This window comes from Beta vulgaris, chromosome 8 (assembly GCF_026745355.1).
Source record: "Beta vulgaris subsp. vulgaris cultivar EL10 chromosome 8, EL10.2, whole genome shotgun sequence".
NCBI lineage: Eukaryota > Viridiplantae > Streptophyta > Magnoliopsida > Caryophyllales > Amaranthaceae > Beta > Beta vulgaris.
Genome location: NC_079209.1, coordinates 13,288,397 through 13,303,824, shown reverse-complemented (window position 1 = coordinate 13,303,824; position 15,428 = coordinate 13,288,397).

Below are 15,428 nucleotides of genomic sequence, written 5' to 3'. Positions count from 1 at the left end.
CATGGCCAACAACTAGTTTAGGTAAAATCTCGTGTCGATTGTTTTTTTTCATATTTGATTATTTTTTAATATTTTCTTTTTTAGTTTATTATAACTTCCCTTTCCAAGCTATGTTTGGTTAATTGGATGGGAAACGTTTTCAATGGAAAAATGGTTTTCCTTGAAATATATGTTCTAACGGAAACACAATTTTAGCTTAATTTTCCGTTGTCGGGTTTCTTGTATGAAAAGTTAGTGATCAGAGGATAAGAATATTTAAATACAATGGAAAGGATGAATGGGAGGAAAGGGAGATGAGTGAGAAAACCGTAAATTTTCTTTTTTTAGATGGAAAATATTTTTCACCCATAAAAAAACTTTCCACCAATTGAAGAAACTATATTTCCAATCTTTATAAACCAAATAAAGTAAAATGAGAAAGCTACATATCATCAGTAGAGAAGAATATGATGCCTTTCGATTACAAGTAAGCCACCGAAAATGTCCCTTTTGTTTTAATCGTGCTCTAATTGCTATGCTCTCTCATTGTACCTCAAATCTCAATTGGACTTTGAAGGCTCAGTTCACGTGCAAATCCTAATCTTTTGTCTATAACTTTGGTGGAGTAGCTTAATGTCTTTCATATATAATACGTTATCTATATAAATATATTAAAAGGCGTACATAAACAAGAAACTGTATTATGTGGCGCTCTTTTTAGGAAGTTTTAGTTCATGTAATTCATGTACAATAAAAAATTTAAAAAATTGCACAATATAGGGTTTGATCTCGAGACCTCAAGTACATATACTAAAGTCTTAACCACTAGACTAAGTTGTATTTAGTGTTATTATCATGAAGTGTTATATTAATAAATGAATTTTTCTTAGCCGGGGCATAGCCGGGCCTAATAACTAGTTATATAATGGTATGATGTGCATGTGCTTTGACTTGTAAATTATTGATTAGTTTTTTTTTGAAGAATAAATTATTGATAATATTGGTTTACTATGGATATTAATTATGCCCATTTCTAGTTTGTGTTTCTTTAATTCTGATCAGTCCCTTGTATGTTTGTGAAGACATCAAGGGAACTCTTTTCTTCTTTTCGAGGAAAAGAGAAAGGAAAGTGATGCTTCTGTGATTGATTTTTTGACAAGTTTGGAGAACTATAAAGGTGTTTTGATTAATGTTAGAAACTTCAAGGATGCTTGCTGGGAATCATCTTTTCGAGCATGGTAATTTTGGAGAAGCTTTATGTATAAAAGTGAAATTTGTTGCTAAATTCTTAACCATTCTTCAATTACATTTGGAACTCATTGCGTTTAGTGAATTAGCATATGATATAATCTGCTGGAATCTAGTTGCTAACTTTTACAAAAAGTATTAGAAACAGAAGGAGGGCAATGACTCAATAACAGGATTTCAACGTTATGTCATGATAGGAGATCACTGATTTGAAAGCAATTACTGTCTGACGACGATGGTGGTAATCAGCACTGGTCGAAATGCTACTCAAGGTTAACACAACAATACATTTTTAGTCACCATTAACTGAGAGTGTTTTGGAGTATAGCACACATTGAACTATGTAATGCACATTATCAATTAGGTACAAAAAATTACAGCTAGTCACTAACTGTTCTGATTTATTCAAATCAGATTGTTACACACTTAAGGAACTTCAAAAGAAATCAGGTCTAAAAACAAGGCTTACCTCAACTCTAATTCCCAGCTCCGGTAATTGGCATGTTACTTAGGTTATGTTTAGTTCACCTTATTTTTATTAATCTGGTCTGATTTGAAATTATCTGAACTTATTTTCTCTTTTCTGATTTGATCTGAACTTATCTGATCTATACTAATCTGATCTGATATGACCTTATCTGATTTGATCTGAACTTATCTGATCTGAACTTATCTTTTATAAACATATTATTACTAATATTATTATTACTTTGTATTTCACTATAAGTATTACTATTACTATTGTTTTTACTATGCAGAACTTTTCATAATAATAATATGGCAAAATTGGCATCAACACCCTGAATTATAGCGCGGGTGCACCAAACAACCCCAACTAAGACTTATAGCCATAACGCCTCAAAGTATGGACTTGGGTGCAATCCATTACATAAATAAGGTAGGTGACCGAAATTCTCACCGACTATAAGTCAAGTGCTAGATATTGGGCAGCCATAGAAGCGTTTTCCTTGATTATAGTTGAACATTCAAGTAGTTTGGACTACTATAGGTAATCGATGTCGACGGTATACCCTACCATTACTACCTAAATTGGTATTTCAATTCTTCTTGAAACTTGAAGATGAAGCTAAGCTCATTATTGTTATGCAGATTTTAGTCTTTGGGGAATTTGGGGAAGAAAGAGGGAATTGGAGGAAGAAAGTCTTTGTCTTAAATTGAGGAAGCAGAAAATGAAGGCACATGCCTTCCTTTTTTTTGTGTAAAAAAATTAGGGTTAAAAAAGAAGAAAATAAGAAAAGGGGGAGCATTTCGAGCACCGACCATATTAAGGTATGGACTGCACCTAGGTCCGTACTTTGGGGTGTTCTGGCTAGAAACCATAGTTGGGGCTATTTGGTGCATCCACAGTATAGTTCAGGGTGTTGATAATAATAATAAAATTCACAACAATAATCCGAACTATGGTCATTCTTCCCATATTAATCCCAACCATAAGTTATTCTAATAGTATAATCAAAATTTTAGGAGGTATCTTCCCAAAATGATCTAGTTACCTATTAAAACCTTTTTAGCAGGTTACTTTGCCACTTGGCACATTATGATTAGTGTTTTTTTTATTATTTCCCATTTCTAATCCTTACCTTCCAGGCACCACCATCTCCTCATCAGTAATCACGCACAGTCCATTACTCTCCCTTTATTACACTAGCAAGCCAGCAACGACCCATCACTTCCTCAATCTAGCACCATCGTTCCCACCTGACATTTGATAATTATCACCAGCACCTCTGCTCTCATTCTCAACATAATCTTAGCATCCATTTCATCAATACAACGGCATTAGTAATCAAGATGAAGATGTTGAATACCTTGACAACGTTACTAACATCGGCAACAACGATAGTCATTAAGTTTCGCGAAAATCGTGCTCTTGAGCTAGCCATTGTCACCAATTGATTCCGACAATAAAAATTGGATTTTGCAAGGTTACCCACTGTCCACTCTCTCCTCCACCACTACCTACACCATTGTCCCACCTTGACCTCATTTCATATTCATTTTAGGCTTTATTTCTATGTGTATCAAAGGTCATTTATGGTGGTTGGGTGGGTGGTGATGGAATGGAAATTTCGGCACTTTTGTGGTTGTGTTTATTTAGTGGACGTCGTTACGAGCCCCCCGTAATCCAAATTAAGGAGAGTAGAGGTGATGTTCTGAGCAATAGATTGAGCATTGCACCCGTTTGGTACCGCACAATTCTCGATGTCCCACCACATCAAAGTCCTTGCCTTGCTGTAACTCGGTGCTACTACTACTTGCAGTTGACATAGAGTTGATGCTTGTGTAAACACAAATTTTTAAATCTGCAAAATAGAGAGTCAAAAGATGTGAACAAAATAATACTTTATTAATTTTGTATTGTTTGGGTTACAATCTCTAATATTTCTCCTCTGATTCAATCTCCACTTGAATTTGATTAGTTCATGAACTAATTTGGTGAGTTCATGAACTGTTGACTTGACTTTTTTGAATGAGGGCCGTCGAGGCTTGATCTCGCCCAAGGCAGAACTTCTAGAATAGAACGGCACATTGAATGCTTGTTCTTCTTCTACGGAAAGGATTTTGATGTTGATTCGTTGTTGCTCACGAACAAATATGATCTTCTTGAATAAGGGCCTTCGGGCTTGATCTCGTCCAAGATTGATCTTATTTCTTTCTTCCGGTAGAGAATTTGATGTAGCTTGACTGGGAGAGAGATTACTTGACAGGTTTAGGTTGTGCTTGCTTTCTGCTTTTCTCCTTGATGGCTCTGCTATCTGATTTCTTCTCCTCCTTTGTAAGTGAATAGAAGAGCTCTATTTATAGAGTTAGGAGAACCCTAGGGTTTCCACTTATCCTGCCTCTTGGGCCTTATGGACATAACTCTATTAAGAGTCCACCTTTTATTTGATGAGCCATGACCCAATAATAGATGATTAATTAAAATAGGCCTAATATAGTGATAAGCCCAAATTAATTAAATTTGATGATCACCCATTCATAAAAGTCAGCATTTGACTTTAAGATTTTAATGGGCCAATTAAATGTGTGACGTGGCATATAATAAAATATTTATGCCTACAAATTGCCCCATCGAGACTGTATCACATGCACGATATTTGAGTATTTAAGCGTGATTGAGTCTCGAACACTTACTCCTAATTAATAGAAAATAGGCTACTTCCTTACGTTAAATTTTGATAACCAAATCTCCTACATTTTGGAACAACCCATTAATTTACTCAACCAATAAGAATAACTTGACTTTTTCTTTCTCTGTTAGCTAATCTCTAGAATCTCCTATCAGAATATCTTCATAACAAACTGAATTTTTTTTTTTTTCTTTATCTTATCCTTTCGAGGGTTCCATCATAGCCTTATATCTTCTCTATATATATATATAGTAGGTATGAAGGGATTTTATTTCATCTCAATGGAGGTATTCAGGCGAGCCACACCAGGACGTGAAGCCACGGTACGACAAAGGAGCTATACAACTCTCCGGTAATCACGAAGCCATGAAGGAGGAGAAGATAACAAAAGAGCTCAAACGAACCACGTTTGACGCCTCTAGATGGCGAAGGAAGAACCATCAAGCGTTTTGATGTTTTACCGCCGCGGAGCCATGGAGAATCCACTTATCTCTTCCTTTATTTTCTTTGTTCTCCATTTTTGTTTTTGTTTTGCGCAGGTTTGTAATCTCCTGGCATGATGACTAACCTACCTAACCCTTGAAGCCGAGCCATATGCCCATGCCTCGACACATTGACGGAGCAATTTTCGTAGTTATCCACTCCACCATTGGAGCCCAAGCCACGACGCCTTTCGCCGAAGACTGACGTGGTGGACCCGAAGCAAGGAGAAAGAAGACCTGAGCTAACGTCAGACCACTCAACCCAGATTGCCGCCATACTTGCACTGCCATAATCGGATTGCCCCCTTAATCAAGCAACTTGAAGATCACGATGCCGAGCCACGGAATTGAATCAACGTCATGCCATTGTCTTTTGATGCCATGAAGGAGTGTACGCCATGCTTGTACATTGTTGTTGTGACGTGAAACCGATGCCATACTCAAGCCTGAAGTATCCCGCTAGGAAGAAGGTGGAGTCGAAAATGACGACGCAATACTCATGCAGCACTAACATATATTGCTTATGGAGTTGTGATGATGTTCTCCTTGTTGTTGTGCCATCATTTGTTTTGCCTCTTTGAATACTCATTGGTTTGATTTACAATTCACTTCTTGGTGGAGGAGCATGTTGTTGTAGTATACTTTGATGAAGAAGATCATGTGCATGGTGAATAAGTGGTGGGTCTTAATGCTGCACTTTTCATTTTTGTTGAACCCTAGTTTTGATAATGACAAAGAAACAAAGGAACAAACTAAGTAGTGAACTAATGAATTATTTAAGTGTATGGTGTCTAAGGTATCAATGCAAGGAACTGGGAGAATACGAAGTCAATGAAGAAGTCAAGAGAGGATTTCAAAGGCTAAGTAAAGAAGTTTCTATGTTGATACTGGAGCAAGCATTGGATCAAGAATAATAGAAGCTAGGCGTTTTATTTTCTAGTTCCAATGTAAAGGAACAAAGAAAGAATGGTAAGGAACTGTGGCAGAATATTTGAGAATGAAGCGTTTGTTTTCTGTAAGGAACAAACTCAGTGGCACTTAGCAAATATGTTAAAGGAACTGAACTAATATAAGGAACTAGACTTAGGCGTGTACTTAGTATAACGATTAAAAGATAATGGAGTAAGTCATGCCTAGATTATAGGAAATTAGTTATTTCTAATTTCAAATGATAAAATCAGTTTTAAAAAGAAAATCTGTTTTGGAAAAGATTTTATTTTTCGGAAAATAAGAAAATAAATATCCGGTTGTTAGAAAGATTTTATTTCAAAGATATTATTTTCTTAAAGATTAGAAATTCAGATTTAAAGATAAAAAGAGTTTATAAAAACTGATTTTCGGATAATGCTGAAGGAACTCCTATTATTTAGGAGTAATGGCTGCATTTTATCCACGTTCATTTATAGTTCATGGGATCATGGGACATGATGTAAAACGTGTTCCTTAGGGGAAGGAACATCATGGGTAAATGGATTAAAACGTGTACTCTAACATTAATCCCAGTTCTTCATGATTAACACTAAATATAGAAGTCTAGATAAGTTCCAAAGGTGTCTGACTAAGTAATTAAGTGAGTTTAACTTATTAAGTGTCAGTGCCTTCATTCTCTCATAATAGCCATTTGTTCTTTGCCTTCTTACTCTAATTCCACTAAGCTTATTTCGATCAATTGTATTTTGGTTTTTGGGGTAAGGGAACTTTGAGTGAAGTTCTGTAAGAGAAAGGCTTTGAGTGAAGCTTGTATGTGTGAGAAAACTTCGAGTGAAGTTGAGAGGAACTGCTGTTAAGGGAACAGTGGTTCAGGAACTTGAGTTTAGGAACTCAAGGTAGGGCTCGAGTTAGAATTAGGTTGTAACAGAGTTGTTTGGCCTAATTAGTGAAAGTGTTGAGTTTAAAATCCCTAGTGGTCGAGGTTGTTTCTTCTTGTTGGGCCCAAGAAGTTTTTCCTCGTAAAAATCCCTTGTGTTCCTTTAGCTTGTTTATTCGTTTAAGTTTTAATTTCCGCAAAAAGTTACGTTTATTTCTACACCTACAATTCACCCCCCCCCCCTCTTGTAGTGTTCCTAGGGAAATAACAAATTAGAACTAATAATGATTGTAAATTACATCCTTCAAAATTAAATTTAGATAAAATTTAATAATAATCGCTAAAATAATTCTCGCATGCATCGCGTGCAAATAAAGCTAGTTCTAGTTTAATTGAATTGAAATTATAAAGCGTTTTTCCTAAAAATTTATTTACTGTGTGTTCTTATTATGCTTCATATATGTTAGAGTTTGAATTGAAATCTTCACACTGATCATCAAGGATACAACTTATTCATCATCTCTCCAATATGAGGTACTTTGTTCTTCTTCTTAAAAAATGGTTCTTTGTTCTTTGTTCTTGAATTTTGATACTAATTTTGATTCTTCAATACGAGTAACTTGTAATTTGATATAGTATAAATTTTGTTCCCTGAGACACGTTGTATATTTTTTAGGTAGATCAATAGATTATATGTAATTAAATAATTCTGTAGTTTTATGGAATATAGTTTTGTTTTAGTTGATTAAAGATAAGGATGAGGACCAATGATGACATATAATAGGAAGTATAACTTATAATAATTCTATTAAATGATATAATAGGATGGGTAAATGATAACTCATATTTATATATAGTTTTTAGATGCATTTAGGTTGCATTTTAGAGCATTTAGTTTCATATTTAGGTTCATTGTTGCATTATATTCTTAAGTTATGCTTTTGTGCTTCTATTCGATATGTTTTCTTGTTTTTGATGAATTTCAGGCATTGAGAACGTATTTGGATTATGATTAGCTAAACTTGAGGATTAGGAGCACTTGGAAAGGAGTTACAATGCATAAGGATCGTATGGATATGTCATAGTACGAGTTTAGCAAAAACGAAGCAGAAAATCATTAGAAGAAATGTGAAAAAGAGTCACGTCTACTCTTCTGATCATAACTTTTGATGTGATTCTTAGAATAGAGTAATTCCACCTGATTTGGAAACTAGACTTGAAGATCTTTCCAACGATAGGTGGCACGCCCCGAGGAGACTTCTATTTAAGGAGTTATGCCTTTCGGAAGATTGCACTGTTTCTGCTGGAATCTGCCACGTGTACGCGCGGATCACTAATCCGCCTATTAATGATTTATTTAAGACTTTCCTTATCTTGTAAATTACTTTCCAAGTCATATTAGGTTATTGAATATTTATTTAGATAGGTTTTCATTCTTTTCTCTCTCCTCCCTCTCACGTTATTTTCTTAGGGTTTAGTTTTAGTTTTCTCTCCTCTCTTTTCTCTAGTTTTTAGTGTAAACCCTAGTTTTTTATTCTTCTTCATTAATTCATGAATTCTATTAGTTTCTTTCCTTGATTTCTTTAATTATGTTTTCTTTTATAGTTTTAGATTTCATTATTTATTTCGTGATAGAGTAATTTCTTTTATTGTATGGTTAAGTTGAACCCTAGTATGATTTAATTCATGATTGTTTCTTTAAATTCTCATATTAATTGTTAATTGTTCTTGCTTAATTGATTTGTCATATTCAATACTAGATTAGGGATAACTAGTATTGTTATGATTCCATTTCTTGATCACAACGGGAGTTGGATTTTGACGGATTTGAGTATTTCAATTAAGGACATGAAGTTCTCCACGGGAGTAGGTAGAATGGATTGTTAGGAAGTTAAAGTGTCGTGTTTAATGTCTTTAATTTGCATGATTCCACGGGAGTAGGCTTGAATGCATATTAGAGAAGCCATAGATACTCGGGAGAGATTTATGGTACTTTATAGGGTGTACTTTTTCTTGTGAACATTTAATTGATTAGTTTGGGGTAGGAATTATTTTGTATTACTTCGTGCTAGTGGGGATACTTAACTGTAGAGTCTTTTATTCATATATTGATTAGTATAGTTGACTCGACCATTATTGTTATTATTCTCCTTTAGTCTTACCATTATTTAAGGGCTAATCATAGAACAACTTTCTCTCTGTGGGATCGACTCTGACTTACCCTACTACATAGTTAGGAGGATTAGTTAGGTTATTTATTTTTGTTAGGTGCGCGACACGCCTATCAAATTTTGGCGCCGTTGCCGGGGAGACGGTATTGTTTTATTTAGTTTTTTTTGGTGAGACTAAATTGTATATATATTTTTTTTTTCCCTTTTGTGAATATTTTCATTTATTTTTTTTTTAATTTGTATCATGGAGTCATGCTATTTTGATGATGGGGATAATTATTTTGCTAGGCAACATAGTAATAATTTTTGGAATTCTCATGTTTACAGTTTTGATGCATCATATCAAAATCCTCCCAATTTTTGCATGAGTTCTCCTGAATTACCTCATATGTTCTATGAACCCCATATACATGTTAGTAATTCTAGAGCAATTTTTTTTCTTTTCCTCAGTATGAGAATGACGTGTTTTGGAAGTATTATCATAGACTTGGTGATTTTATTGGTCCTAATCATGGAATTGAACTGTGGGATATGTGTCTAGTGATTTATGAGGGGTTAAATGAAGAAACTAGGATGGTGGTAGAATCTATGTGTAATGGAGGATTTCTATTCCAATCGCCTGATTATTGTTGGGATTTAATTGAGTGGTTGGCTAGGGATACTTATGAGTGGGAGATGTCTTTATCTGCTTTTTTACCCCAAACTTACATGACACCACAATTAGTAGATGGGTTTGACCTCTCTTCCCAATTTGAATGTCAATCTGCTCAGAATTCTAGCCCCAATTCATTTATTTATGATGATAATGAGGGGTGGATAATAAATGAGAGCTATTGGGATGATGAAAAGATTGAAAGAATGACTAATGTGATAGATGTTTTGCAGGAGGAAGAAGCCATGGTTGAAATTTCCTCTTTGGAGGAAAGTCAAGTTGAGCGTGAGGTGATTTATGAGTCTTTATCGGTACCACCTACTGTTTTTGAGTCTCATGTTCCATTCTCTGAGAAACTTGATATTATATCTTCTTCCCCTATATTATATCCTCCATCGTTCCTTCTTTCTCCCCTTTTGAATGACTTTCGTGATAATGTAAATAATGCACAATTCGTTTCTTTTCCTTCTTTTGAGTAATGTAAAAAGACTAACAATTTTTCTTCTTTTTGTAGTTTCAGTAATTTTTTAGTACTAATATTTTTCATTTTTCCTTTTCACTGTTATATAATATGCTCTGAGATGTTTGCAGGAACATATGATAAGCTTCTTCGAGCATTAAACTATTATGAGTGATCTACTAGTCTTCAACGGTCATGCAAGACCTTAAATTTGCGCTTCTCGGGAGGCAACCCGAGCATTAACTTATTTTCTCTCTTAATTCTTTACTTTTTATTATCATTTTTGTCTTTGTTTCGTCCTTTTTGAGTGAGTTTACTCACTTTGGTGTGTTTCTTTTTGTGTTTGTTGTAGGTGGACGGAGATTAAGAACCATCAAGAAGAAATTATCGGGAAAAAAAAAAAAACAGTACATTGCCCTGCACGCAGTTCTTGTTTCTCAGGCACCCCCGCCATCACCGTCACCTTTACCATCGAACCACACCATTCTGTCCACCACACTCACTCCTCTCTGTCATCCTCTGCTTCACTCCGTTCCAGAACCCCGCTCCATCCTTCGCTCCTTTCTCGCCATCCGCACCACCAGCGCACCCCCCACCACCGTCAAGTCGCCTACTTTGGCGCAGCATCACACCACCAACAGTCCCCCTGTTTTTCGCCCTCCTCTGTCCTCACTCTTCACGCTTACCTGCCACTGAGTTCGTCCCGCAAACCATGGCCGGAAAAACCACCCCCGCGATGTCTCCGGCGTCCCTTTCAGCCCCATACACGCACCACTTCCTCTTCTCCTCTTCACGTCTGCTACAGTGCTACTCCCTTCCTCTGTCCCCTTTTCGTGTCTGCCGCCAACCAACATCAACCACCTGCTCCGACCGCCTACCACCCTCCATACGGCCTGCCTTGCTTCTCATGGCACTACCGCACCCTCTTCTTTCTTCTTTCTTTCTTTCTTTCTTTCATCTTCTTGTTCTTCTGTATTAATCGTTTAATCTGTTTCTTTTTTTTTTCTTTTCTTTTCTTTTTCTTTTCAATTTTCTTTTATTATTACTTTTCTCCCATGCGTTTCTAATTTTTTTTTATCAATGATTGTTATAGGATTCTGTTAAGAAGGCCCCAAATTGATTCAAGTTCACCTTCGTGAAGCATTACGACATCATTTTTGAGAATATTTGAGTCTTCTCCCAATTAATTGGGTCGTAAGCATCTTTTTCACTTGTAATTGTTGTTAATGTTCATCTCAAATTTTTGCTTGGATTTTTGTTTTGATGCCATCTTGTTGCGAATCTTTTAAACACATTGATTGAATTATTAGTTTATTGGATTGTCGGAGTTTGTGTGTGGTCTTGGTGGTGTGTTGTGGCTTTTGGTGGGCAAATTTGGTGATTTGGTGATCCCGGGGTTGGTTTTCGTTCTTTCTCTAAACTGGTTTTTGCAGTGAGGACACTGCAAATTCTAGCTTGGGGGAGGAAAATTCTATCCTTTATTTGCTTTCTAGTGTAGATTTTATTGTTTTCGTAGGATGTTGCACGGTTTGTACTGCTTATTGGGAGTGGGAGTTTACGTGTAACCAAAAAAATTGTACTGCTTTCTTAGTTGCATTAGCATATTTCATCTTGTTCATGATACTTCATAGCACGATTGTTTCGCAACTGATTATTTGTGGTAAGATTGATTGATCTCTCTCTGGCTCGATTTAACAATACTATGCAGACACCTTAACCTAAGTGAGCTTTTGTGCCTATAAATTGACGTATCTGTGTCAGTTCTATTCTTTCATGTGTGATTAGTTCCTCGTTGTTGCATTGATCTTGACTTTGACTTGGTACTCCTTGTTATTTGATAGTGCATATATTTTGATATGATTGAGGCGTTTCATTTGATGATCTTAGCTCCAGAGTTATTCTTGTTTTCATATTATCCTTCCTTTACCCCGTGAGCCTTTTCTGACTTTGTTATTGTTACCTACATTACAAGCCTTGGCCTCATTTGATTCTTGTCCCAAGCCTAGCTTGGGGGAGCGAGTATTAGTTTTGGTTTGGTTTGTATTTAATTGAAATGCTCTATTTGTGGTTTAGAAGGATGGAAAAGTATGTTTAGTGAGCTTGGAAATTGAAATGAAAGTTTGAAAAAAAAAACACAAAAAAAAGTGAAAAATGAAATGAAAAAGAAGTGAAAAAGAGTTGTGAAGTTAAGTTAAATAAAAAAGGGTTATGATTGAATTTCTTGAGTGAAAAGGTTGCTGACTATATTTAGGGATTGTTGGTTGTTGCATGGAGTTGTTATGACCTTTATGGTCATGTTTTCAGTTATATGATGCTCCCCTTCTTGTTTTTCCACCACAATTCCCAAATTATTTCCATACCTTTAACCTCAGCCCCATTACAACCCTTAAAAGTCCTCTTGATCATTATGTATTTATTGTTGAGTATTAAGTGAGTCAAAAAGTCAAAGTTAAAGAGTATTTGCTTCATCTGAGTCGACTGATTTAGGTTGAGAGTCATTATTTATCCCTTAAACACATGAGAGATTTGAGTGCACATAACATAGGAGGTCTGTCAGGTTTGGTTAAATCCAGCTTGGGAAGATATGGTTTGTGGTATGATTGGAGAGTCATTGCGATACATGATATGCTATGCGGCTTTGTTCGAGATTGTTTTGATGCTTGGTTTGTGTAGTGATTATATCTCTTGTGTTTTCAATTGAGTGTTTAGCCCTGTTGTAGTCCTATATTGTAGGTTGTCTAACTTTTCCGATGTTATGTCTTATTGCTTGAGGACAAGCAATGGTTTAGCTTGGGGGAGTTTGATAAGTCATATTTATATATAGTTTTTAGATGCATTTAGGTTGCATTTTAGAGCATTTAGTTTCATATTTAGGTTCATTGTTGCATTATATTCTTAAGTTATGCTTTTGTACTTCTATTCGGTATGTTTTCTTGTTTTTGATGAATTTCAGGCATTGAGAACGTATTTGGATTATGATTAGCTAAACTTAGAGGATTAGGAGCACTTGGAAAGGAGTTACAATGCATAAGGATCGTATGGATATGTCATAGTACGAGTTTGAGCAAAAACGAAGCAGAAAATCATTAGAAGAAATGTGAAAAAGAGTCACGTCTACTCTTCTGATCATAACTTTTGATGTGATTCTTAGAATCGAGTAATTCCACCAGATTTGGAAACTAGACTTGAAGATATTTCCAACGATGGGTGGCACGCCCCGAGGAGACTTCTAGTCAAGGAGTTATGCCTTTCGGAAGATTGCACTGTTTCTGCTGGAATCTGCCACGTGTACGCGCGGATCACTAATCCGCCTATTAATGATTTATTTAAGACTTTCCTTATCTTGTAAATTACTTTCCAAGTCATATTAGGTTATTGAATATTTATTTAGATAGGTTTTCATTCTTTTTCTCTCTCCTTCCTTTTCACGTTATTTTCTTAGGTTTTAGGTTTTAGTTTTCTCTCCTCTCTTTTTCTCTAGTTTTTAGTGTAAACCCTAGTTTTTTATTCTTCTTCATTAATTCATGAATTCTATTAGTTTCTTTCCTTGATTTCTTTAATTATGTTTTCTTTTATAGTTTTAGATTTCTTTATTTATTTCATGATAGAGTAATTTCTTTTGTGTATGGTTAAGTTGAACCCTAGTATGATTTAATTCATGATTGTTTCTTTAAATTCTCATATTAATTGTTAATTTTTCTTGCTTAATTGATTGTTCATATTTCAATACTAGATTAGGGTAACTAGTATTGTTATGATTCCATTTCTTGATCACAACGGGAGTTGGATTTTGACGGATTTGAGTATTTCAATTAAGGACATGAAGTTCTCCACGGGAGTAGGTAGAATGGATTGTTAGGAAGTTAAAGTGTGTGTTTAATGTCTTTAATTTGCATGATTCCACGGGAGTAGGCTTGAATGCATATTAGAGAAGCCATAGATACTCGGGAGAGGTTTATGGTACTTTATAGGGTGTACTTTTCCTTGTGAACATTTAATTGATTAGTTTGGGGTAGGAATTATTTTGTATTATTTCGTGCTAGTGGGGATACTTAACTGTAGAGTCTTTTATTATATATTGATTAGTATAGTTGACTCGACCATTATTGTTATTATTCTCCTTTAGTCTTACCATTATTTAAGGGCTAATCATAGAACAACTTTCTCTCTGTGGCATCGACTCTGACTTACCCTACTACATAGTTAGGAGGATTAGTTAGGTTATTTATTTTTGCTAGGTGAGCGACACGCCTATCAGTAAATGATAGGAATGTGATTTTTTTTTTCATTTCTTAAACTATATGAATAAACTTAATTTTGGAGCAATTTCCATTATGAAAATTATTAGCGGTATAAATTCACCGGATGATCCTCTTTGTCGAGTATTAGAGCATTATCCTAATTTTATACCATCATTTGAGCTTCTCAATGTTCAGCCTATGGCACAAGGTAAAACTAGAGTGGGAAGTTATACAGAAATGAAAGTAATTCGTGACCATATAGCCAATTGTTTACGGAAAGCTAGACGACACAGATCAATAGTTGTTGAAAACTAATTTTATGTGTAAGCATTGAGTTTTTTAGGGGGTATAAGCATTGAATTTATTTATTAAGCTAATTAATAAAAATGTTGTAATTAAGTTCGTAACTAAATCTAATATATATGCCTAATATTGTGTTTTTTCAATTCCAACCGCTAGTTTTGCCTAAACACTTATTATTTAAACAACTACTTTAAACGCCGACATCTAACAACGACTAGTTGACAGCTAACAGCTACTACAACAGCTACTCGCTACTTCGACCGCTAATTTTGCCAAACAGGGTCGTACATATCCAAAAAAAAATCATTATTGTGTTACCATTATGAACTCGAGATCATAATGTTGATGTTGGTTGCGACTTGTGAATGAATATTTACTTCAAATAAATTGAACATGTAAGTTGTAACAAGATGTCTTTGAACATTTAAAAAAATGTAATGGATCATTATAATTACAATTACGATATTAAACTTTTCAACATTGATCAAAAGCATCATTATTAAGATTGTCAATAACTAAAAATATTAGAATATACAAGTAAATTTTTTTTTATCATAGAGTAAAAGCATCACTAAGATGGTACTAGTAAAGACTGTAATTTGAACATACAATCAAATTCTAAAAGTTAGGAACTAAATTTATCAAATATACTTGAAGAATAATGAATTGTGAACTTATTATGTAAATATTTCGGAATTAGCAATATAATTTAATTTTGAATTCATAAAGATGAATAAATTTAGAGAAGATATGTAGTTGCGAATTGATCTTTGGGGGCACTTGTCATAGATTTCTCAAGGATAATATTTAGCCGCAATAAAGGGGAACTATTAGGCCAATAGAGCGCTTATTAATCCAAGCATATTCGCGAGCTATTGTAGTATAGCTTAGTAAGTACTTCAATACAAGTCATATAATCGCATAATATGAGGA